This window comes from Pipistrellus kuhlii, unplaced genomic scaffold (assembly GCF_014108245.1).
Source record: "Pipistrellus kuhlii isolate mPipKuh1 unplaced genomic scaffold, mPipKuh1.p scaffold_m20_p_3, whole genome shotgun sequence".
Lineage (NCBI taxonomy): Eukaryota > Metazoa > Chordata > Mammalia > Chiroptera > Vespertilionidae > Pipistrellus > Pipistrellus kuhlii.
The window spans coordinates 104828162-104854726 of record NW_023425529.1 but is presented as its reverse complement, the minus strand read 5'-3'; the positions used below and the strand labels follow the sequence as shown (position 1 = coordinate 104854726).

General features: G+C 37.4%; 1 long non-coding RNA gene across 1 annotated transcript; it reads left to right on the top strand.

The window, feature by feature from the left end:
* The first annotated feature begins 206 nt into the window (after nucleotides 1-206).
* Nucleotides 207-26494, top strand: LOC123653086. Its single transcript, XR_006742715.1, has 4 exons — nucleotides 207-314; nucleotides 2235-2239; nucleotides 9357-9361; nucleotides 26483-26494. It is a non-coding gene; the product is annotated as an uncharacterized LOC123653086 (long non-coding RNA).
* Nucleotides 26495-26565: the final 71 nt, after the last annotated feature.

The window sequence follows — 26565 nt, the reverse complement described above, 5'->3', positions numbered from 1 at the left end:
AAGAGATAGAAACATCGATGATAAGAGAAAACCATTCATCAAATAGCATTCTCCTGTGTGCCCCTACTTGTGATTGAGCCTGCAACACAGGCATGTACTTTGACTAGAAATCCAATCAGTAACACTCTTGATTGATGAGTTAATACTCAAAGTCACAACAGCTGGGCAACATCTCATATTCTTGATACATTTAAATTCTAGGCACACAGAATATTATCTTACCTAATAATAGACAAACATGTGAATTGACCGTTCCTCCGCTACGCCACCAGCCTATCAGAAGTGATATGCAAATTAACCCAACAAAGATGGCAGTTTATTTGCATACACAGGCACTGAGTGATGGGGGCAGGCAGGATGCTTGTGTTGTCGTCATGGCAACAACATAGGCATTCTTCCCCACCCCTGGTCTCTCAGGGCCTGTGGGCAGCATGGGAAGGTGGGGCTGGAGCAAAAAGAGAGGGCTCCCAGAGCAGAAAGAGGTGGCTGCAGGGCCTGAGTGGAAAAGGTCTAGGCCAGGGTGGAAAGGCTATGCCAGCAGCCAGGGAAAGGAAAGCCCATTCTAGCATGAATCTTTGAATCTTCGTTCATGAGCCTTTTAGTATATGATAAAGCTCTTGCCTAGAAGGTAAGAAACATATGTTCTTATCTTGGACAGGCAGATAAACAGCTATAGAATCTTAGCCAGGTCATTTCTTGCATTCTATCTATGAGATTGTGCTACAGAAATTCTTAGGGATTATGGGCAGGGGGAGTACCTATGTATCTGAGGACACAAGAATCTGTAAGGGTGCATATTTTCATGATTCCAAATATAAGAAGTGAAATTAAAACCTTCTTGTGTTATAGATATGCATAATTGTTAATTGAAAAAAAAGCATTATGTTATAAAATGGGTTTAAAATGTAGAAGGCACTAAGAGTATCTTTAGAATATCTAAGAATTGGATATCTATAAAGATCTTTAGGTTTATTTTATTTCATAAATTTTATTTCATACATTTTATTTTTCCTATGTGCCCTCCGTGGAGTTCTGTGTAATTATACAGTACCCACTCAGAGTGTCTGGGTCTTCTATTCCTTCTGATTTCCTAATAAAAATAATTAATTCCTTCTACTATAATCAAAACCCAAAGGACCAAGTGTTTTGAACAGGAAGTTCTCCAATATGACCCCCTGGCATGTGCTCCCTGTTAACAGCTCTACAAGCTCTTAGAATATGGAAAGAAAACTGAGTTGAAACTCAGATCTGAGTCTTTTTGGTTCTGCACTTTCCATTAACTGAGTAGATGTTGGGCATGTCATTTTATGTCACGAGGCTCAATCTCTGAAAGAGAAATTAAAGTTTTACTTCCTATTCTGGTAGTGCCAACCTGGAATCAGCTCTAGGGTAAGCTCCATTATCTTGGTCTCTAGAGACCCCGAGGGTTCTCAATTGATCCAAAAACCTTCCCATTAGATCAATGATTTTCAAATGAGACTGGGGTAAGGAGAAGGAGCCCACAGGAAAAAAAAAATCTTCAAAGAAAAGCTAGACAAGAATATCAGGAAGTAGAAGGTATGAACAGGTGAGCCAGCTACACCTTCTTCCTCAGTCTCAAGGCAGACCTGCTGGAATACCAAGAGGAAGACTGGAATGAGATAATTTCTTAACAGGTGGTTGGCTGAGGTGGCACCCATGAAAAAAAAATATGGGATCTTATTAATAATGTAGGAGTAGTCAGAGAAGGAGGGAAGTGAGAAGAAGGAAGAATAAGTCAAAGGGCTATTGTCAAGAATTTGGAAGATAATCATGGATGAAAATGTTTTTGAACTTTGTTTTAAAACAAATTAAATAAGACCGTATTATTTAGCTGTCTTCACTATTTGGCCTCATCTAAATTGACCTAACAATGAAAGTTATGGTGTGAATTTCAGGAGCCAGCCTCCCAGTAAACTTTTCTTTTCTCTATGCCCTGAATGCAAGGTTCTGTAAGGAACTGTGGTAATGAAGAGACAGAATGGAGATCAGCTCCAAGTGATTAGCAGGGCTTTTTCTGTGCCTAAAATTGCTTGTGTTGTCATGGCAAAACAAAACTTGCAACTATAAATAATTAACTTGCATGAATAATAAGTAATTGGAATTCAGTAACCCAAAAGGAAGTTAGGCTTTCTTACATAACGAGAGAGAGAGAGAGAAAGAGAGAGAGAGAGAGAGAGAGAGAGAGAGAGAGAGAGAGAGAGAGAGAGAGAGAGAGTGAGTGAGAAAAGACACCTGATAAATGGACATTTTCTTCATGATTGCTAAGGAGTTGACTGTGGACTCCTTTTACCAAAAGGCAGAATGAACAGTGAGGTTTTTCTTCTGACTTGGAAGCATTTTGGTTTAAGAAATGAAGATTTTGAGCCTCTTTCTCTGACTCCCACAGGAAGTGGTGAGCTGAAAGCACAGCTACAGGCTTTCCTGTGAAGCGTAAATTAGCCCAATGTGAGCAAAATATTCTTATCTTATGAAGAACTGGAAGTGTGACTGTGTGCTGAAGTTTTGGAAATAATACTGGGTCTCTGCTTTGCTGTTCCCTCATTTTTCTTTTTTCTACTTTCCCTTCATCTTTGGCAATCATACAAGGCTCTTGATTCTTGCCTAGCTTTTCACATGGTTTTGATTAGGGAGGGAAAATATAACTGAGAACATGAATGCTCCTGCTTTTTTTTCTCTTCTTTCAGATTAATGTGCTTAATTGTTAATATTTTTGTTGTATGATGGTTTTAGAAATATACATATATCTCAATCCAAAAGTGTCTCTTTTTATCCTGTCCCTTTAAAAATATGTCGGGGGGAGGAGGGGAGAAGTATTAATATGAAATAATCAAACTACACTTGACTAAAAATTATTCTTCTAAAAGAAATAAACTGATCATCAAACATTTTGATTTCCAGTCCTGGCTCAACATCTAAGTAGATATGTAGCTTTGAAAAATGTACTAGAAGTTCCTGGTGCTAATTTTCTCATCTCTTAAAAATGACAAAGTTAGATTAGGTACACTTCCAGGTATCTCCCAGGAGATTTTATGATTATCTTTGTCAGGTACTTTGGCACCACCTTCATGAGATAAGCCAAAATGGTACTTCTTACTTGCACAGGAAAATGAAGCATAAAAATAAAATTAAATTAAATTAAAAAAAATTAAAATCTAAATTTTTGTGTTTAACTTTCCTAATGACATTAAAAATAATAAAAAATAAAGCTTATTCACATTTATTAGCACCCTTTTATTAATGGCTTAGATGCAGAGAGAATGCAGATTACAGGCTATGCACAATATTATCAGACACTTAGAAAGCAGGCAATAAATGTTTGTTGGACTACACACTGCTCTAACTGCAGACAGGGCACAAAGCCTTGTGAAAAGAGTGGAGAATTTATAAAATGGAGGTTCAAGTCTGATCTCCATTCCTTGCAGTTTTATAACTTATAACTAGCCACTTAATCTTTCTGAGCCTCCGTTTTCTCAACTGCAAAATGGAACCAGCACCTACACTCAAATTTGGGGGAGAAACAAGTGACATATGTATATGAAAATGATTCACAATGTGTGAATCACATTACTTGAAAATATTCTTGTTCAAAACCAGAGTTAACTTACATAGCCCTTAGATTATAAGTTAAGAAAGTTGGCCTCTATTATCTATAAAGTGTCTGCCAGGGTTGAGCATTCTTCACTTCATAACACACATAAGCTCCTGCCCGCAGGCTGATATGTGCTGGCTCCAGACAACCTGGAGCTGTATTTGCTGTGTCCAGAATTTTGAAGAGAAAGGGCAGAAGCTTCACACAGCCTCACCCTTGGCCCTCCATTGCATAACGCAGCCTTTCTTCAGAGACATTGATGGCATGTCCCTTTATCTTGTTAACATCTAAGTACTACTAACATTCCAATTCAGGGCTTCATATGCAATTATAAAAATAACTCTAGTCCCAAAACACAAGACACTTATCTTTATGTCAGTGTTTAAATATGCAATCTAAAGGAAAGGGGGAGAAACATGCTGGTAGTAAATAGGAAAAGAAGTCAAGTTATGTACTTCGTTTTTCAATCCAATCGAATAGTTATTGCCTTTATTTTGCCATTTATTGAAAAGGACCAATTTGCGAGAAACAGTATCCTAAATTTGTAATGGGGAAATGATTGCTTGTAACCTGGAAATCTAAATTACATAATGTGAAAGTGGGTTTTTTATTATAAAGTGTAGGGGAATCATCTTTACCAGAACAATGTGGACTCACAACTCTTTCACCTGTTGGAGACCTGGATGTACTGATACTGGGAACATCCTGTGTAGAGGCAGGCAGATCTCTTAATGAGAGCTACATGGAGTGTCAATGTCCCCATGTAGCAGCCTGGTAAGTCGAAGGTTTGAATTAAAGCAAACTCTTGGGCTTAAATAAATAAAAATAAAAAAATAAAAGGGCAGAGGAATAATTGATCAGGGAACAAAAACCTCAGTTTACAATGAAAGCATCTTTTGAAGTTTGAGCTATTAATTTTTATATTTTGGAATCAGTTTTTACTCATTGCTCTCTATTGCTTCACACCCAAATGAATTTTAATATGGTTATTTGTCCCCCAAGAGTCTGTGTGTCACAGTAAGGGGTGTCTGATGTTCTCAGACATGATGATTATACAAGTCGCATTCCACTTCCATTCTGCTGAATGCCGGCCACACCCTGGCACAGAGACCATTCTGAAGCAGCATTTACTCTAATTATACGAAGGCTTTTTTTTTTTGACAGGTTAGTGTGCTGTGGGTTAAGGAAGGAAAACAGGAATTAAAAGGAAGATATTTCCATATTTGAACTTGAATAGCAGCGTTAACTAATAATGGTCAGAACGCAGAAGTACAGACAGTCACTGCAGGACTGAGGCCTGGTGGCCAGTGCTCTCTGCAGGCAGAGACAACATGTCCCATAGCCCATGTGACTCAGGGTAGAACTGATTAAAAAAAAAAAATCCCAGAGGGAAGAATTGATCTTTGGGGATTTGCCAGGCTTTTGTTTAAGCATTTAGTAAATATTTTGGTAGAAAGGAGATGGTACCACGGAGCTCTGTAGCCTAAATGGGTTTTCTCCTTCCCAACCCTTGCTGGTGATCAGGGATACCTGGCCTCGTGGTATACCAGACCTGCTAACTTGTATCCCCACCCAACCCCCACCCTCTACTTCCACCCTAGATGTTTTCTTTAAAAAAACAACAAAAAAACAACAAACAAAAACAACTGAACTACCTTAATCTGGAAATACAAGATTAAAAGGAGGCCATGGATGCCTTACCTATGACCTTACTTATACTCTCTACCTTCAGAGATGAGAACCTGATAAGCCACCTACACCCACTGGCATAGAATCCACCAGTCTGTTATTTTGGCAGGGAGACAAGACAGCTTCTGACAAACTTAATAAGCAGATTTTTTCAGTGATAGGAAAATTCTGTCTTAATGCAGTTATATTTCCTGTGTTCAAGCATTCGACCTAAAGAAGAGAGCAGAAGTCACCTAGCAAGATCCAAAGTATATATGAACGCTTTTGTTTTCACTTTGATTTTTTTTTTTTTTTGGTCTTTTTCAAATTTCCATCTTCTTAAGGAATGTAAGCTTTGTCTATAATATGCCAGGCTTATATAACACAATTTGGGTTGGAATTATGAAACTGATATATTATATCTGCTTTTCAGTGCAACCAGCATTAGTGTCATACATAGCATTTAAGTGGTTTAATGAAAAGGGAGCCCACTGTATGGCAGAACATATTTGCCAATGAAATATCTGATAAAGAGTTAATATTCAAAATATATAAAGTAATCCTTTTTAACAAAAGGAAGACAAACAATCCAACTAAAAAAATGGCCAAGGACCCAAATAGACACTTCTCCAAAGCGGACATACAGATGACCAAGAGACATATGGAAAAATGCTCAAAGTCATTAATCATCAGGAAGATAAAATTAAAATAATAATGAGGCATCACCTCACGCCTGTCAGAATGGCTACCATTAACAAATCAACAAATGGCAAGTGCTAGCAAGGATGTGGAGAAAAGGGAACCCTAATACACTGGTGGTGAGAAGACAGACTGGTGCAGCCATTATGAAAAACAGTATGGAGTTCTTTCAATAAATTAAAATGGAATTTCCATTTGACCCAGTAATCCCCCTTCTAGGAATATGTCCTAAGAGACCTGAAACACCAATCAGAAAGAATGTATGCATATCTATGTTCATAGCAACACAATTTACAATAACTAAGATCTGGAAACAGTCTAAATGCCCATCAATAGATGAGTGGATTAAAAAAAAAAATAGAGGAGGAGGTAAGATGGTGGAAGAATAGATGAGCGGATTCTGAGCCCTCTCCCGAAGCAGAAAGAGAGAGCAACTGAGGGTCTTGTGCTGTGAGTGTTTATCGGCAAGCTGGGAGACAGTGAACACCAGAAGAAACTGCTGGGGGGCCGCTGACAGAGGAACCCCTCACAGGGAAGCACCCACGAGGGCTACGTCCCTGCCCGGAGCTACCTACCGGCTTGGACGGGAAACCTCACCATCTTGAGAGGAAAATAGGATCGTGTCAGAGGCCTAAATATCCACAGCCACAGCGACCACCAAGCATCTGTGACCCCCAGAACGCGGATCCCAGGCGGAGCGAACACCTGCCCTCACAGGATTGCCCCCTGCTCAGTGAAAAGGTCAGATTTCGCTGGGAGAGGGTGGAGAGCCCTTGCGGCAAAAACAAAAACGCTGCGCGCACAGAGTGCTCTCGCAGAAGCTGGAGGACAAGGGCGGTGATTACAAGTAGAAGCCCCCGCTGTTGGGCTGTTGTCACCCTTGAAAGTGGACAGGGCTCCTAACAGGGGAGATATCTAAAGAGCAACACATTTGGATCCGGCTCGGAGGGATATCGGAGAGTTGCGGGAGATTCCAGTTGCTTTGACCTGACCCCCCCTCCCCCCCTCCGCAGTTCCAGCTTCGGAGAGGAGGGGGGGGGCGGGGCCTAGAGCACATGTGTCAAACACAAGGCCCGCGGGCCAAATTCGTCCCGCCAGGCCTTGCAATGTGGCCTGCACCGCGCTGTCATCACTGCACTCCGCTGCGTTTCCATCACAATGACAGTTTATGACTGTTCAGTAAACCATTCGGCCCGCGATTTAGGCTGGATTTTAGATTTTGGCCCCTTCTCTGATTGAGTTCGACACCCCTACTCTAGAGTCTGGGAAGTCAACCTAGAAACACTGCCCCCAGAGGCTAATCCACAAATTGACTCTAGTGTAATAAAAACAAAGCAAAACCTGCCTAAAAATCAGGACTGGATCATAACAATAGAGGAAGCGAATGACCTTCATTACTGCAAATTTTAATTAAAATTTTTAAATTTTATTATTATTTTTTTTAATTTTTAAATTTTTGTTTTTTATTTTTGTTTTCATTATTTGCAACGTTTACTCAAGAAACTATTTTTTTTCTTTTTCCTCACTTGATTTTATCTTGATATTTATTACATTGTATATGTAATCAACATTATTACTACTACTAATTTACCTTTTTCATCTTATTTTCTTTTCTTTATTTTCATTATTTTTATTTCATTTGATTGATATATATATATTTTTTTAATTTCAGGATTACTGTTCTACAGTCTTTATCTATCCTTCTTTCTCCAACGCTTTATTCTATCTCAACCCTACCTTTATGCCTTCACTCTCTTTCCAATCTTTTCCTTTGATACCCTGTTTATCTTAACCCTTTCCTGCTCTAGATTCCCCCCATTCCTTCTGTCTACCCCCTCCTAAAATTTCACCCTACTTGTATATATCTAATTTCCAACTACCTGCTCCAAAACCATTCACACCTCCCTCGCAGTTGTCCTAAAAACAAAACAAAACAAAAAAAACAAAACAGTCTTTCTCTCTAACTCTTTCAAGTTGTATGTTGAATGTTAACTTTACTGAAGTTGTATGCTTTTCTTTTATAAGATTGATTTGCCTATGCTTTTTGTTTGATTGTATGTTTTTGTTAGCTGGGTTCTAGTCACCCTTATTGGTGGTTATTAATATCACAAACACATTTCTATTCAGTGCCTTGTGTGTTGTACCTGGTTGTGTTGTATTTTGTGCCTTTAAATCAAAGCAGGAGAGAGAGAACTACACACCAGACATCCTAGATCATGGGGAGACCAAAAAACAGCCCGCATATGAAAGAAAAGCAGGCTTCACCAGAAAAGGAAGTAAACAATATAGAGGCAAGCAACCTACCAGAGCAAGAATTCAGAGTAACGATCTTAAGATGGCTAAAAAGAATGAAAGACAAATTTGACAATATGAGTAAGACCCAAGAGGAAATGAAAAAAACCCAAGAGGAAATGAAGATGACTCAAGATGAAATGAAAAATGACATCGCTACTATGAAGAACTCAATAGAAAGCATCAAGAGCAGACTAGAAGAAGCAGAGGATTGCATCAGTGAGCTAGAAGACAAGATGGAAAAAAATACCCAATTAGAGCAGCTTCTAGAAAAAAAAATTAAAAAGCAGGAGGGGAGCCTTCGGGAGCTTTGGGACAATGCAAAACAAAACAATATTCGAATAATAGGGGTTCCAGAAGGAAAGAAAACCGAGGTAGATATGGAAAACGTATTTCAAGAAATAATGACAGAAAATTTTCCTGAGATAGAGAAGAAAAAACCCACACAAATCCAAGATGCTCGCAGAGTCCCAAGCAAAATGGATCCCAGAAGACCGACGCCAAGACATATTATAATTAAATTGGCAAAGACCAATGACAAAGTTAGAATCTTAAAAGCAGCCAGAGAGAGACAGAAAGTTACATATAAAGGAACCCCCATCAGACTAACAACTGATTTCTCAACAGAAACTTATCAGGCCAGAAGGGAATGGGATGAAATATACAAAGTCATGCAAAGAAAGGGTCTGAATCCAAGAATACTGTACCCAGCAAGACTATCAATCAAAATTGAAGGGGAAATCAGGAGCTTCACAGACAAAAAAAGACTAAAGGAATTTATCTCCACCAAACCAGCAATGCAAGAAATGCTAAAGGGTCTACTGTAAAAATAAAGAAATAGGAAGTGAAGAAGGAACACAGGGGTATAGAATAAAAATGGCATCAAATGAATACCTATCATTAATAACATTAAATGTAAATGGTTTAAATGCTCCAATCAAAAGACATAGGGTAACAGATTGGATAAGAAAACAAGACCCATACATCTGTTGTCTACAAGAAACCCACCTCAGAAAAAGAGATGCACACAGACTGAGGGTGAAGGGATGGAAAAAGGTTTTCCAGGCAAATGGAAATGAAAAGAAAGCTGGGGTAGCAATACTTATATCTGACAAATTAGATCTCAGAGTGAAGGACATAACAAGAGACAATGAAGGCCACTTCATAATACTAAAGGGAGCAATCAAACAAGAAGAAATAACCCTGGTAAATATATATGCACCCAATACGGGAGCACCCAAATACATTAAAAAAAAAAAAAAAAAACTGCTGGAGGCCATTAAGGGAGAGATTAACAGCAATACAATCATAGTAGATTTTAATACCCCACTGTCACCCTTGGACAAATCATCTAAACAAAAAATCAGCAAAGAAATATCAATCCTAAATGACTCACTAGACCAGATGGAATTAATTGACATCTTCAGAACACTCCACCCCAAAGCCACAGAATATACATTCTTCTCAAATGCACATGGGACATTCTCAAAGATAGACCACATTTTGGGACACAGGCAAAATCTCTTCAAATTCAAGAAGATAGAAATCATATCAAGCATCTTCTCAGACCATAATGGCATAAAACTGGAAATTAACTACAATAAAAATAATCCAAAGAAATAAAAAACATGGAGACTAAACAGCATGCTATTAAACAAGGACTGGGTGACCAGAGAAATCAAGGAAGAAATTAAAAACATCCTGGAAACAAATGACAATGAAAACACAACAATCCAAAATCTATGGGACACAGCAAAAGCAGTTTTGAGAGGGAAGTTCATATCCTTACAAGCCTATTGCAAAAAACTAGAAAAAAGTGTAACAAATGATCTAACTCTATAACTCAAAGAGTTAGAAAAAGAGCAACAAGAAAAGCCCAGTGTAAGTAGAAGGAAGGAAATAACAAAAATCAGAGCACAGATAAACGACATAGAGACCAAAGAAACAATACATAAGATCAACAAAACCAAGAGCTGGTTCTTTGAAAGGATAAACAAGATAGATGGACCTCTAGCCAGACTAACCAAGAAACAAAGAGAGAGGACCCAAATAAACAAAATCAGAAATGAAAGAGGTGAAATAACAACAGACCCCACTGAAATACAACGGATTGTTACAAAATACTATGAACAACTCTACTCCAACAAACTGAACAACCTGGAGGAAATGGACATATTCCTAGAAAAATATAATCTTCCAAAACTCAATCAGGAAGAATCTAAAAATCTCAATAAACCAGTGACTTGGGAACAAATTGAAACAGTCATCAAAAAGCTTCCAGCAAACAAAAGCCCAGGGCCAGATGGCTTCACAGGAGAGTTTTACCAAACATTCAAGGAAGAACTAAAAACTATCCTCCTCAGACTATTCCAAAAAAATCCAAAAGGAAGGAACACTTCCAAATTCCTTCTATGAAGCCAGCATCACCCTAATACCAAAACCAGATAAAGACAACTCAATGAAAGAGAATTACAGGCCAATATCCCTCATGAACATAGATGCCAAAATCCTCAACAAAATTCTAGCAAATCGACTCCAGAAGAACATCACAAAGATCATACACCACGACCAAGTAGGATTTATTCCAGGAATGCAAGGATGGTACAATATCCGCAAATCAATAAACGTGATACATCACATAAACAAATTGAAAGATAAAAATCATATAATCATATCAATTGATGCAGAAAAAGCATTCGATAAAATCCAACACCCTTTTCTGATAAAAACTCTTAACAAGGTGGGAGTACAAGGATCATACCTCAACATAATAAAAGCTATATATGATAAACCCACAGCCAACATTATACTCAATGGGCAAAAACTAAAACCATTCCCTCTAAGAACAGGAACAAGACAGGGATGCCCACTCTCGCCACTCCTGTTTGACATAGTACTGGAAGTACTAGCCATTGCAATTAGACAAGAGGAGGAAATAAAAGGCATCCAAATTGGAAAAGAAGAAGTAAAGTTCTCCTTATTTGCAGATGACATGATATTGTACATAAAAAACCCAAAAGACTCCATTAAAAAACTAATTGACTTAATAAATGAATTTGGCAATGTAGCAGAATACAAAATTAATGCCAAGAAATCCATGGCTTTTCTATACACCAACAGAGAAACTGCAGAAATAGAGACTAAAACAGCAATTCCATTTACCATCGCACCAAAAAAATTAAGATACCTAGGAATAAATTTAACTAAGGAAGTAAAGGACCTATATGCGGAAAACTACACGACACTGAAAAAAGAGATAGAGGAAGATGTAAGGAGATGGAAGAACATACCATGTTCATGGATTGGTAGGATCAACATCATCAAAATGTCCATACTTCCTAAAGCAATCTATAGGTTCAATGCACTCCCCATTAAAATACCAATGACATATTTCACCGACCTAGAAAGAACTCTCCAAAAGTTCATTTGGAACAATAAAAGACCCCGAATAGCTACAGCAATCCTGAGAAAAAAGAGTAAAGTAGGAGGGATCTCAATACCAGACTTCAAACTATATTACAAAGCCACTGTTCTCAAAACAGCCTGGTACTAGCACAAGAACAGACATATAGATCAATGGAATCGAATCGAGAACCCAGATATCAACCCAAATCACTATGCTCAATTAATATTTGACAAAGGAGGCACAAATATACAATGGAGTCAAGACAGTTTCTTCAATAAATGGTGTTGAGAAAATTGGACAGACACAAGCAAAAGAATGAAACTAGATCACCAACTTACACTATTCACAAAAATAAACTCAAAATGGATACAGGACTTAAACATCAGACGGGAAACCATAAAAATACTAGAAGCATCCACAGGCAGCAAAATCTCAGACGTATGCCAAAAGAACTTCTTCACTGATACTACCCCTAGGGCAATGGAAGCTAAAGAGAAAATAAACAAATGGGACTACATCAAAATAAAAAGCTTTTTTACAGCAAAAGAAACCATCAACAAAACAACAAGAAAGCCCACAGTGTGGGAGAACATATTTGCAAATGATACCACTGATAAAGGTTTAATCTCCAACATCTACAAATAGCTTATACAACTAAATAAAAGGAAGATAAATAATCCAATTAAAAAATGGACAATGGACCTAAATAGAACATTTTCAAAAGAAGACAGAAGTAAGGCCAAAAGGCACATGAAAACATGCTCAAAGTCACTAATTGTCCAAGAGATGCAAATCAAAACAACAATGCGGTACCATCTCACACCTGTCAGAATGGCCAACATCAACAAATCAACAAACAACAAGTGTTGGCGAGGTTGCGGAGAAAAAGGAACCCTCATGCACTGCTGGTGGGAATGCAGACTGGTGCAACCACTGTGGAGAACAGTGTGGAGTTTCCTCAAAAAACTGAAAATGGAACTCCCATTTGACCCAGTAATCCCACTTCTAGGAATATATCCCAAGAAACTAGAAACACCAATCAGAAAGGATATATGCACCCCTATGTTCATAGCAGCACAATCTATAATAGACAGAATTTGGAAACAGCCTAAGTGTCCGTCAGCAGATGATTGGATCCAAAAACCATGGTACATCTACACAATGGAATACTATGCTGCCATAAAAAAGAAGGAATTCTCATCATTTTCAGCAACCTGGATGGAATTGGAGAACATCATGCTGAGTGAAATAAGCCAATCAATGAAAGAGAAACAGCACATGACCTCACTCATTTGTGGATAATAAAGAGCATTATAAACTGATGAACCAAAAGATAGATATAGAGACAGTATATCAACAAGTAGACTGTCAAATTACAGCGGGGAGGGGAGGAAGATCTGGGGAGATGATAGATCAACCGAAGGACTTTTATACATGCATATAAGTACAACCAATGGACACAAAACTCTGGGGAGGGAGGGGATGTGTGGGAGGGAGGGAGGGGGGCAAAAAAAATCAATAAAATATATTAGAAAAAATAAATAAATAAATAAATAAATAAATAACTGTTGTACTTTTAAATACTATGGAATACTATGCAGCTGTAAACACACACACACACACACACACACACACACACACACACCTCAAAACAAAACAAAAAATTACCTCTTACCCTTTGAGACAGCATAGAGGGATCTGGAGAATATTATGGTAAGTGAAATAAACCAGTCAGAGAAAGCCAAGTATCACATAATCTCACTCATATGTGGAAGCTAAACAAAGTAAACTGAAGAACAAAATAGATTCAGAGACATAGAAACATGCAACAGACTGACAAATCTCAGAGTGAAGGCGAGGTGGGAAGAGATTAACCAAAGAACTTGTATGCATATATGCATAAATCATAGACACAGAGAATAGTGTGCTGAAGGCATGGGGAGGGAAGAAGGGATGGGCTAGAATGCATCAATGGGGGAAAATGAGTACATCTATATAACTTTCAACAATAAAGATAAAATATGTTTTAAAATGGTTTAAGTGTTTTAATTGCTTGATTAACACCTCTTGTCACTGTCACTCTGATCTCTCTGCATGTGGCCACTGACAGAGAAGGAATGTTGTAAAACTATGAAAGAGCAAAGGGCAATAAATGGAGCCTAAACAAAATGTGAAGTTACTTCTCTAGATAACTCCATTAAAAAAACAATTAATGGCTGGGACCGGTTTGGCTCAATGGATAGAGCGTCGGCTTGGGGAGTGAAGGGCCCCGGGTTCGATTCCGGTCAAATCCCCAGTAGGGGGTGTGCAAGAGGCAGCTGATCAATGACTCTCTCTCATTGATGTTTCTAACTCTCTATCTCTCTCCTTTCCTCTCTTTACAAAAATCAATAAAATATATTTTTTTAAAAACAAAAACAATTAATGTACCAGCTCCTCCTCCCCAGAAATTTCAGGTCTCTAATACTGAGAAAACCCAGGTTTTTTGGCTTGGCTAACATCCCTTCATCTCAGACTGTGTCACAATAACTAGGTCCTCACATGCTCTTCCACTTTCTAGTCTGGAAATGTTACCTATAAAGCAGAAATACCTGGCCTAAAAGGTACATCACCTCCCCAGCTACCATGGTGCTAAAGTAAGGTAATAGGTTTGAAAGTGATTTTAAAAGTTTAAAATGTACAAATTCAGACATTTGCAGAAGCATTTTTTTGAGTTTTACTACAATTAATATATAATTGTAAAATATCTCTTTTCTTGTAATTTGTTTTCCAAGTAAAGAAATGTCACATGCACTTGGGAATTTAACAGGTCTGTGTTTCATCAATTTGTCAGAAAGCTAAGCATTATACATATTTTAACTTGCTTAAAAAGTTGGAAGCTCTAATTCTGACCTTTACAAAGCTCTAATTCTGATCACGTCTCTCAGGGAGTCTGGTTATGTATCTATCTCTCTCCTGCATTGACTTAAAGTACACTACAAGACACAACACACAGGGCACCATACACAAATGTATTCATGATACTAATACTCCCAAATAAAGATGACCACCAGATAAAAGAGAATAGGGGAATAAAAAAATGTGCAAAAATTATATTGGGAAAAGGGAAAAAATGTAAGAGAAAAAAGAAAGAGAAGAAAAAGGAAGGGGGAAAACTTATGTATATGGGAAGAAAACTCCAATAAAACAACAACTAATCAAAAAAATGAAAACAACAAACACCCAGAGATTAATGCAAACTACAAAAAAACAAATAAAAAAAAATGCTAACAACAAACCTCCAAACAACAAACACTAAGATGAATCTGATGAGGCAGAGCTTTTTTCCAGAAGATAAGGTCAAGGACTTGAATGAATGGGGAAATAGCCACAATTCAGTATAGAGGGGGTAGAAAGAGAATGAGTATATAAAAAGAAAAAGAAAAAACAAAATACAAAAAGAAAAAAGTATGCATTAAAATATATATAAGAAAAATCACAAACAAACTATATATATATATATATATATATATATATATATATATATATATATATATATATATATATATATATATATATCCCTTCTTTAATCTATCTATCTATGTATTTTTTACTACTGGAAAAGGAAAATAGAGAGTTAATAGGTCTGAATTGGTGATTGGAATTCGTTAAGAAATTAGTAGAAGAGATCAAGAAAAGGAAAAACAGAAGTAAAAAAAAAACAAAACAACTAACCAACAATCAAACAAACAACAATAAGAAGACAGAAAGAAAAAGGCAAAAAAGAATTTGATAGTTAAGAAAGAGAAGAGAGAAGTGTGTATGTGCTTGAAGCAGGGGAGAGGAAATTAGATATATGAGTAAGATCAATTTTTATCAGGAAGTAAAAAGAAAGGATAGAGAAAAACTAAAAAGAGAAATAGGATAAAGGAAACAGGACAAAAAAGGGCAAAAGTGAGAAAGAGAGTGTTGGGATAATGGAAAAATTGAGATAGAATAAAATAATGCTAAAGGAAAAATAAAAATAGAAAATAGAACACTAATCCCAAATTAAATGAAATAAAGAAAAAATGAAATAAAACTTTAAAAAGGATAAAATAATAGAAGTAATAATAATAATAGTTAAAATTAAAAATATAAAAATAAGGTAAAATCAAGTGAGAGAAAAAAATTAGTTTCTTAAGTAAAAAATAAAAATTTGAAATAGTGAAGGTCTTTCACTTCCTCTACTGTTTTGCTTGGCACATCTATTTCCTTTCTGATAGTCAGCACAGTACTGAAGTTCCCTGCAATTCACTGCTCCTCTGTGTCATAAGCCACAACTCTGTTTTCAATCAAGCAGGATCTCTCTGTTCTTTTTTCTCAGTTTGCCTCTAGTAATATTTACACACAAGAGTCAATTTCTGATGCAACCCCTGGGTGGCAGTGTTTCTGTCTTAATATCCAGGCTAAAAGGCCTCTCTACTGAATAGATTTTGCTTTTCCTGCCACACTTAATACTGGGTTGGAGGGACAGACTGCCCCAGAGCTGCTTTTCATGTCTCCCCATTCTGATCTCCAGTTTCCACAAAAACAACTTTCCCCTGCAGTCCTGTTGAGTATTTTTAATTGGAAGATCCTATGTATTGGACTTAACAAGCAAATGTAAGGATTTAAAAATAAAAAAATAAAAAAGCCAGAGGAAGCACGCAGACTTGCATCTTTTTCCTCTGGCTCTGTGCACAATTTTTTCCCCCTAGCCTGCACAAGTTTTTTCCCCCTGGCTCTGCGCAGCTGGTACAGAACTTCAGGCTGCCTTTCTGGGCCCAGTCCAGCTGTGGGCTAATATCTAGAGTCCCCTTCTGCCGGCAGCCCTGTGGATCCCCTTCCACATTTGAGGTCTTCACTGACCCCAATGACTGTGGATATTGTGGGGTGCAGTCTTCCTCTGAGACACTAGTTCCCACTGCATGCGTTACTCCCTCCGGCCTGGATCCCAAATTTCACCTCTCTCTAGGTCAGTGGTTGGCAAACTCATTAGTCAACAGAGTCAAATATCAACAGTTCAAGGATTGAAATTTCTTTTGAGAGCTAAATTTTTTAAACTTAAACTTCTCCTAACACCACTTCTTCGAAGTAGACTCACTCAGGCTTTGATATTTTGTGGAAGATCCACCCTCAAGAGCTGCATATGGCTTGCGAGCCATGGTTTTCCGACCACTGCTCTAAATGGTATCTGACCCTTCTGTCCATAGATTGCCTCATCAGCTGTGTTTAATTTACCAATTCTGGGTGGATGTTTTTCAGTTCAGCTGTTTCCTCTATCTGCTCCATGAGAAGGTACAGGGCCTTTACCACATCTTTGGCACCACTCTTTCTTCCCCTGGACAGCCTGTGGTCTAGAGGTTGGAATCCCAGTGTTCATGGATTCACAGCTGAGGCAGCTGGTCCCTGGGTGTTGTGATTTTAAGGTCCTAGGAGGTATCCAATGTCTTCCTGGTTGAAGGTAAGGCTGGGCTTCTGATCACAACTGGTTTCCCAATCACAGCCATCTCCCCTTCAAGATGGTGTGGTCTCCATGGCAGAATTGGCCAATTTGGGAGAGGTTTTAGCAGCAGTAGAGGCTGCCCTGCCAGAGGAGTCTGGTCAGCCAAACGCCAGCAGTCTTTTGGAATATAGCTGTCCCTCACTCACAAATACAGACACTCCCCACATGTCCCCATACTCTCCTTCCATTCTCTCACTCACACACTATCTTGCAGCCTGTCTTCCCATGGGCAGCCATCTTGGATCACCCTTTGTGTGTGTTTTTAACGTAAACATTTATCACTACAAATGTAACTCTTTGAACTAATTTTCTGCATCCCATAAGTTTTGCTATGTTGTGTTTTTGTTTGCCCTTTTCATTTGTCTCGAGGTATTTTTTAATCTCTCTTGTGACATGTTGTTTAATTTCTACATATTGTGGATTTTCCAGTTTTCCTTCTGCTATTTGATTCCATTGTGATCAAATATATAGTTTTAATCTTCTTAATTTATTGATTTGTTTCATGGTCTAACATATATGTTAGAGAACGTTCTATGTCCAATTAAGAAAAATGTGTATTCTGCTATTGTTGGGTAAAATATTCTGTATATGTGTGTTAGCTCCAATTGATCTGTAATGTTGTTAAAGTCCACTGTTTCCCATTGATCTTTGTCCAATTGCACTACTCATTACCAAAAGCGGGGGTATTGTAGTTTCCTACTATTGAGAGGGTTAACTTGAACACAGGCAGATAGGGCAAGGGTCCAATGGAAAACAAAGGCAGAAGGAACATAGGCAGTTTGAGCAAGCCTAATCACAGAAACCAACCAAGCAGAAGTAATAAAATATGTTTGGATTGAAAATGGGAGGCATGGGAAAACAAGGGAGGGCCTATAGCAACAAGATGGACGAACACACATAAACACAGAAAAAGTTCAGAATAGGAACAGAGAAAGAACATACAGAAAGTTCAGATCCATTGATGGGCAAAAACAATTGAGGGAATCAATCAGGTGATGACACACGTAGACATAGAGAAGGCTTGTAGCAAATACATACCCCTGAACTATAAGGCTTTAAGAGGAAACCCATTCTTTGGGAACCCTCCCCAGTGGGGAGTCTGAATCTTCTTGTAATAAATTTTCAACACTTTTTCTTAAATGTTCTGGTCCATGGAGCTCATTCTTCAGCATCACAAGACACAACCTCAGAAAAAACACTTTGGCTCACCATTCTGATCATCATTATTATTTTAGAGCTATTATATCTATATTTTCCCTTCAATTTTGCCAATGTTTTAGAGCTCTTTAAGTGTTTTGTGCATATATATTTATAATTGTCATATTTTCTTAGTGTATAACTATTTTATCAATACATAATATCCTTTTTATAATAATTTTTAACTTAAAGACTATTTTTGTCTAATGTTTGTATAGCCACACAGGCTCTCTTCTGCTTACTTTTTGCATAAAATATTCTTTTCATGTTTTTATTTCCAACCTATTTCTATCTTTAGAACTAAAATAAGTCTCATGCTGATACCAAATAGTTCAATTTAAAAAAATCTATTCTTCCAATCTTTGCATTTTGATTGAATAATTTAATCCATTTATTTTTGAAGTAACTACTATTAAGGAAGGTATTACTTTTGCTATTTTATTTTCTGAATATCACATCTTTTTTGTTCCTTATTTCCTCCATTATTGTCTTATTTTTAGTTAAGGTTTTGTAATAAAACATTTTGATTTCTTTTTCATTCCCTTTTGTGTACATTTTATAGATATTTTCTTTGTTATCATGAAACATATAACTTTCTAAAGTTATAACTGATAATTGAAGAGATACTAACAACTTTAGTTGCATAAAACTCTTTCTTTATAGCTCTCTCCATGTATGTTATTGATGTTATAAATTAAATCTTTATACATTAAATGCTCATTTACATATATTTATAATTACTTTTCATGCATTTGTCTTATAAATCCTAAAGTGAAGTTAAATTAAAAGAGGGTTACATCCAAAATTACAATAGTGGCTTTTATATTTACCCATGTGTTTACCTTTACCAGAGATCATTATAGCTTCACTCAGCTTCAAGTTACTGTGTAACATTCTTTCATTCTGATAGGAAGGTGTATTATTGTGGCTTATAACAAGAAACACTGACACAGAGTTCCTAAAACTGTTGGAATTTTCTAAGTGATAAGAACAATACTGGTGTCTTTTGTTATGTTAATGAGATGACTTTTGGAAAGTCTCTAGATAACCTAAGGATGAGGGTTGGTTGCCTCAGGAACCAACCAGGTGATTAGAAGGTTGGAATTTTCAGTCCTACCCCTGGACCTTGAAGGAGGTGAGAAGGGTTGAAGATTAAGTTTAATCACTAATAGCCAATGATCTCATCAGTTATGGCTATGTAATGAAGCCTCCATAAAAAAATAAAATAATGAGAGAGCTTCAGGGTTGCAAACACATGGAGGTACTGGGAGAGGGGCACACTGAGAGAGAAGAAAGCTGTATACCCTTCCCACATACCATGCTCTATGCATCTTTTCAATAGGGCTGCTCCTCAGTTATATCCTTTATAATACACCAGTAAACTAGTAAGTAAAATGTTCCTCTGAGTTCCGTGAGCTACTCTAGCAAATTAATTTAACCTCAGGAGGGGTCATTGGAAACTCTGCTCTATAATAAGTCAGATGGAAGTATAGGGGACAACAGGTTCTTATGACTGGCATCTTAAGTGGGGAAGTGAGAGTAGTCTTATAGAACTGAAACCTTAATCTATTAGGTAGATAACGTCAGAATTAAGTTAACTGCTTTGTGCTTCTTGGATTTGTAGATTTATGTATTTCATTAAATTTAGTAAGTTTTCAGTCATTATTTCTTCAAATGATTTTTCTGTTGCTTTTTCTCCTTCTGGAACTTCCATAATGCATATATTGATCCTTTTAATGGTATCCCTATACCATGAGTTTCTTATATTCTGTTCACTTTTGTCATATTTTTTTCTCATCCACAGAATCAATAATTTCAGGTGCCCTATCTTAATGTTCTCTTATTCTTTTTGTATACCTGCTCATATCTGTTGTTGAACCCCACTAGTGAATGTTTAATTTTAGTTATTACACAATATTTATATCTGTTTACATTTTATAATTCTTATCTTTTTATTTATATTTTCATATCAATATAAATATATATATTTTCTGATTTCCTTTAGTTCTTTGTTCATATTTTCCCTCAGAATAGCAAGCACATTTAAGAAAGTTATTTTAGTTTTTGTCTACTAAGTTCATTATTAGATTTATTGGGAACAGTTTTTGTTAATTTATTTTGTCCCTCTGACAAGTTGTTTTGTTGTTGTTGTTGTTGTTGTTGTTATGGTTGTTTCTTTGTAAGCCTTGTGGTAGGGTTATTGTTGAAATTTGAGTATTTGAATACTATAATGTGGAAGTTTTGGATACCAAATCATGCTCCTTCTCTAGTGTTTGCTTTGTTCTTGTTTGTTTGATTAATTAATTGATTGTTGAAAGCTGTGATAGTCCATTTGTTGGTAGACTTTTCCAAAAGTCTATTTTTTTGCTATGTGTGCTCACTGAGGTCTCTGTTACTTTAGCTAGTGTTCAACTGATGTTTTGATAGACATTTCCTTGAATTCCAGAAGCTTAGAGGAGAGAGAGAGAGAGAGAGAGTAAAATTACCACTTCCAGACCTAGTAGACTGGCTCTGTGAGGAGGTACTCTTTTAAAAAAATATATTTTTATTGATTTCAGATAGGAAGGGAGAGGGATAGAGAGATAGAAATATCAGTGATGAGAGAAAATCATTGATTGGCTGCCTCCTGCACATCCCCTACTGGGGATCAAGCCCACAACCCAGGCATATGTCCTTGGCCAGAATCAAACCTGGGGCCCTTCAGTCACATGCCAATGCTCTATCCACTGAGCCAAACCGGCTAGGGCAGGAGGTACTCTTTCCACATAGACTTGCTCTAAGCCTAGGGATCAACCTTAGGGGAAAGTTTAAGGTCTTCTATGGATTATCCTGAACATGTATCTTACTTATGTTTGCATGTGTCTTTCTAGATTCCCCTATAAAAATGACTGCTTTTGAATCTCCTAATTTCCCAGAAAGTCTCACCCCACATTCTCCTCTGGACCTTGGATGGTTTATTGTGTGTCTCCAGTGAGGATATATTGCTCAGGTGTCTGTGGGTATGTAATCTCCTTGTAGCTTTTATGAACAGAGCCTTCAGCTTTTCCTGCATGTGTCCTGAGTTATGTGAGAAAGAGACAGCGAATCAATTTCTTCAGATATTTCCAGCTAGATTAGCATAGGTGTACACAGTAATTTGCAAATAAGTTCTGCTCCCTGGAACTGGGAACTAAGTTACCACTACTTAAGACCAAGACTTTACCATTTGTGCAAGGTTTGTTTTGTTGTTGTTTTTTATGATTATATGAAGGAACATGAGCTTAAATCTTGCTAGCTCAACATTTTAGTAATCTCTCATTATTATTATAATATTGTATGTAAAATTACCTCATAACAAAAACTGCAGTGATGCCGAAACCGGTTTGGCTCAGCGGATAGAGACCTGGGACCTTTCAGTCCGATCTGTGGACTGAAAGGTCCCAGGTTTGATTCCGGTCAAGGGCATGTACATTGGTTGGGGGCACATCCTCAGTAGGGGGTGTGCAGGAGGCAGCTGATCAATGTCTCTCTCTCTCATTGATGTTTCTAGCTCTCTATTCTTCTCCCTTTCTCTCTGTAAAAAATGAATAAAATATAAATAAATAAATAAATAAATAAATAAATAAATAAATAAATAAAACAAACTGCAGTGAGCTGGTTATTTTCTCTTTGACTGCCAGACCCACTCTTTACCCTTCTCTGTCCAAATCTGTGCCCTGCCAGCTGAACTATAGAGGCTATATCAATTGGCTCTCAGCCCAAGTGAAAGGAGAGGGAGGTTTTTGCATTTAATTCTCTTTCTCCAGCGTATAGAAATTTCCATCAAATATCACAGTTCTACTCCAAAAACCCTCTCCCTATAGCTACCTACTACTGAGGTCTGGAGCTGGAACATTTCCCTTCAGACCTAGGAGTAATAAAGAGCTTAACAACCACCATCATCTTTTGCTGTTATAGCCCCAAGGTCTTTCAATATCCTGTGAATATGTCTTTAAATATTTTCACACCTTTGTAAAACACACTTTTATTAATATTCCTTGCTCACTTAGTTTGAGAGTGCCATCTGTTTTGTGCTGGAACTTTGATTGACATTCAGAGAAATGCTTCTGATTTTGGATAAATGTTCTCAGGTATCAGCAGAATCTGAAGGCTACCTTGGATCAAGCTATAGAAGATCACTTTCTTTAATACATTTATAATATTTATCAGGATGATACTCAGCTTGGGATTCAGAAAATGTCTCATTAAAAATGCAGCCTTGCCCCGGTTGTGTGGCTCAGTTGGCGGGAGTGCCATTCTGTACACTGAAAAGCCACATGTTTGACTCCCAGTTGGGACATACCTGGGTTCTGGGTTTGATCCTCAGCCCTGGTTGGGACACTGCGGGAGGCAACCAATTGATATGTCTCTCTCAGATCTATGTTTCCCTCTCTTTTTTTCCCCTCTCTAAAAATATCAGGTGAGAATTTTTTTTTTTTTAAAGGCAGTCTTGATTCTGAAATGTGAAACAAATTAGTTTTTGCATAATTTCTACAGAACAAGTAAATGAAAAGCCTGCACTCCTACATGGGTAGGCAGAGCACAGCAATAATCCTGCATCACAGTGTCCTGTCCTAGGAGTAAGATCATCTTGCCTTCTCCCAAATTGAGAAGATGAGTGGCCAGGAGGGATTGCAAAGATAAATAGTTTCTTCTGTGTTTAGAAAAGAGTGGCCTATGAGGTGAAAGCAAATGAGTTAATTGTTCCTTTTCTGATTCATTCTCCTTGTTGGCAGTTTTTTTATTAACCACAGAGCTGATGAGGTTTCTTTCTTTGTCAGAAACCTCCATAGCTACCTTTGACTGTAAGACAAGTATGATAAATACCCAACATGTAAGTGGTCATCTACTCCCAGAGCCTTCTTACCCACTATCGCTGCCTTCAGTCTGAGAACCACTTCCATCACAGAGTTCCAGGTAACAAATACTTACATTACTTTTTACTCAGGGTAAGTATATTTTCCAATCTTCTCCTATAAAATAAAAAATGTTACAAATTCAAAAGCATGGCATTACATAATCTGGCCCCATTTTTTTATTCTAGCATTTTAGCACTTCTCCTCTTACTCTTTGGTGCCATATCTTCAGATCTTTGTACTATGCATAGCACATATTCAGTGTTTGAGATATTTGTTAGACTAATATTATGTAATCCCATTATATAATTAAAGTTCTCTTTAAGCACACACATGCAACATTTAAATTTGAGCCAACTATGTTTCAAATATTGATGTAGCACCAGATAATATTTGTAAATTCATTTGGAGCAGTTACTTATATACATTTATTCATATAGATTTAGGAGAAAAATGGTATATTAATTTAAAAGTTAGAAATATATTCCTTATAGAGCAAACCTACATGTGTATGCCCAATGTGTCTTTAACTGAATCTTGCAAATAAATGGCTCTGATGACATAAATATTCTCATAACATATTTACATGTGAGTCCCAATTTTTTATTAGTTGTATCCAGCACTTCACACTGTATAGGTAATTGTTTTTGAGACAAGTCTAAAGTAAATAACAAATTCCTGCTATTCTCCCAAGTTGTCTCAATTTTACCTCTCCTTAGAAAAGCCCATTGTGATTTATCTGATAACTCTTTTTAGGGTTAAGCTTCATAACACTAATTTATTGACTTTCAGCTTAAATTTCTTAAACAGAAGAGTAAAACCAAAACAGTATTTTTAAAATTAGAGTTATATTTTTTAAATGTATTTAAGGAAAAGAAATCAATACTGAATATAAATAACTATTGATAACTCCTATTTATCAATGCAATTGAGAGCATAACAAATTGATATTTAGATAAATTTTATTCCCTCAGTATTCCTGGAGAGACTGCTCTAGTCAGGACTGGATTGAAGGTTGGGAAAGACTTATCAAAGGAGGCCACTGCTCATCCTCCCAGAGCATACACACATGTGGGGAAAGAAGACATGTGCAGAAATTATTGTAACCCAATTATTAATTTTAAATTTTATTTGTTAGATAATATTTTAAAGCTACCCTTTATTGAGAACTTACTGTGTAATGGAAAATAATTATTTTTAATGTATTATATCATTTAATCCTCATGACAATTCTATATAGTAGGTAATTCTCATTTTAAGTTATAGATGAGAAATTAAAGCTCAAATAATCTGGATAACATGAAGTTCAACTGGCTAATAAAGCCCATGCTCACAAGGAGCCAGAAATTAATTATTGGAGTTATATTTTTAGACAAACTTTGAAAATCTTAAAACATAACAAAGCCAGGATATAAATAATTCTAAAACTGAATTGTCATGTTCCAGATAATTCAAGCTATTCCAAATAGCTGGAGGTTGATAATTTTTTAGCAAATAAACCCACTGGAAAATATATTTTTAAGTCTTTTTTTTTTTTTTTTTTAGAAGCAGCAAAAATAAATTTAGATGTAGAAAAAAATGATAGTTGGTTTTTATCTCAGCACAGAATTTGTCTTCATAAATAAGCCACAATGATATGTGGATGTGTGGCCAAGAGTGATAAGATTACAGAATAAAAACTAGAAATACAATCACAATAGTGGAGTCTGGGAGAGCTTATTTGAAATTAGATTTGACATATTAGAAGCAGCTTTATTATTTTCACATATTTTGAAAGTGAGAACAGTAAAGTAGAGCAGAAAAAACCTATTGATATGAGAAATTTTAGTTTCTGTGTAATTTCTAATATAGGAAGAAAACTATGAAATTCAACTTTCCTTAAGAAATTACAATTGTTAAAATTTGAAGTACTATGCCTCTGTTTCAGCAAAATTTTTCTAAGTAACATAGAATAAGTGTTGTTAGGATCCTGAAAGTTGCTTTCATATATTGAGAGAACAGATCACTTACATACAGAATAGTCCATTGCCTGAGCTTATATCCATCATGTTTGCACAGAGGCCAGAAATGAGAGGTATAGTTGAGTTACTGCTGAACACAATATGAAGTTAGAGATCCCTGCACAAATGCCCTGCACATGTGTGAAAACAACAGTGGATTTCAATTGGAAGATGGCTCAAAAATTCTATAATCAAGGAGTGATGTCAGAGGAAAGGTGTTGTGAAAGATTCCCTTGGCCTCTCCATCTGAAATTACAAGTTAATCAACTATAATACAATAAAGAAATCCCGGTTCAATACAGAGGCATGCCTGAGAGACCTATGCATTGAAACATCTAAAGATGGGCAACCAAGAATAAACAGGGAGATGAGAAGGAAGGAAAGCTCTGACAACCTGCAGATGCATCCCTGCAACTGGGAGCTTGCCACTTGGGCTGGAGAGGGGAGGAATCCAGCAGTAGCAGGCACTTCCTTTGGCCAGGTGGACCAGAAGGCTGAGGGAGAAGGGGAAAGTCCAGCAAGGTGAGTGGTGAGCAGAGCAATGACTGAGCCAGCAGACAACTGACAAAGCACGGATCTTCTATGTGGCTCTCCACTGTTGGACGGTGGTGTTTCAGACAAAGAAATAGAACTACAGGGGCCTACTGCCACTTGCACTCCCAAACCTTGCCTCTTGTTGTCCTCGGAGTGGGATCAAGTTGCATATTATCTGTATACCAAGAGCTATTGCAGTAAGTAGAACTGCAGTTACCCTCTGTGACTGATTACCAGGTGGGGTGCTTGGGGTGGGACTCCACAAAGGTCTGAGTCACCATTATGGTGAGGGCAAAGCAAAGCCCAGCCCCAACCAGCACAGTTGTACTGTCTGGAAGCCCTGAGATCAAAACTGGGAGATGACAAAGGTAAAAAATCTTGCAGTTCAGCGCCATCCACTGGAAAATGGTAGAAAGACCTCTTCAGAGGAAACTATGACATGTGCTGACCACAAGGGTCCAGCACAGAAACACGGCGAACATTGGCAATGTGGTAATTGCAGGTGGCAGCAGTGGAGGCACTGCCAGCCCCAATGGATTCTGATGAGAGTGGGACCACAGTGGGAGAGTGGAGCAGGTGAGCAGGTACAAGCTGGGGCCCAATCGCGATTAGGGATCCAATTGCCTTGCCGATCACCCTGCAGATACTATACTAATCGGCATGGCAGGAGCCTGGCCCTAAGTGATTACTCCACAGGCGGGATGGTGGAGCAGGTGAGGGGACAGCATCAAGTCAAGACGGGGTGTCAAGAGGGGCTGGAGGGCTGCAAGGTTGGGGGC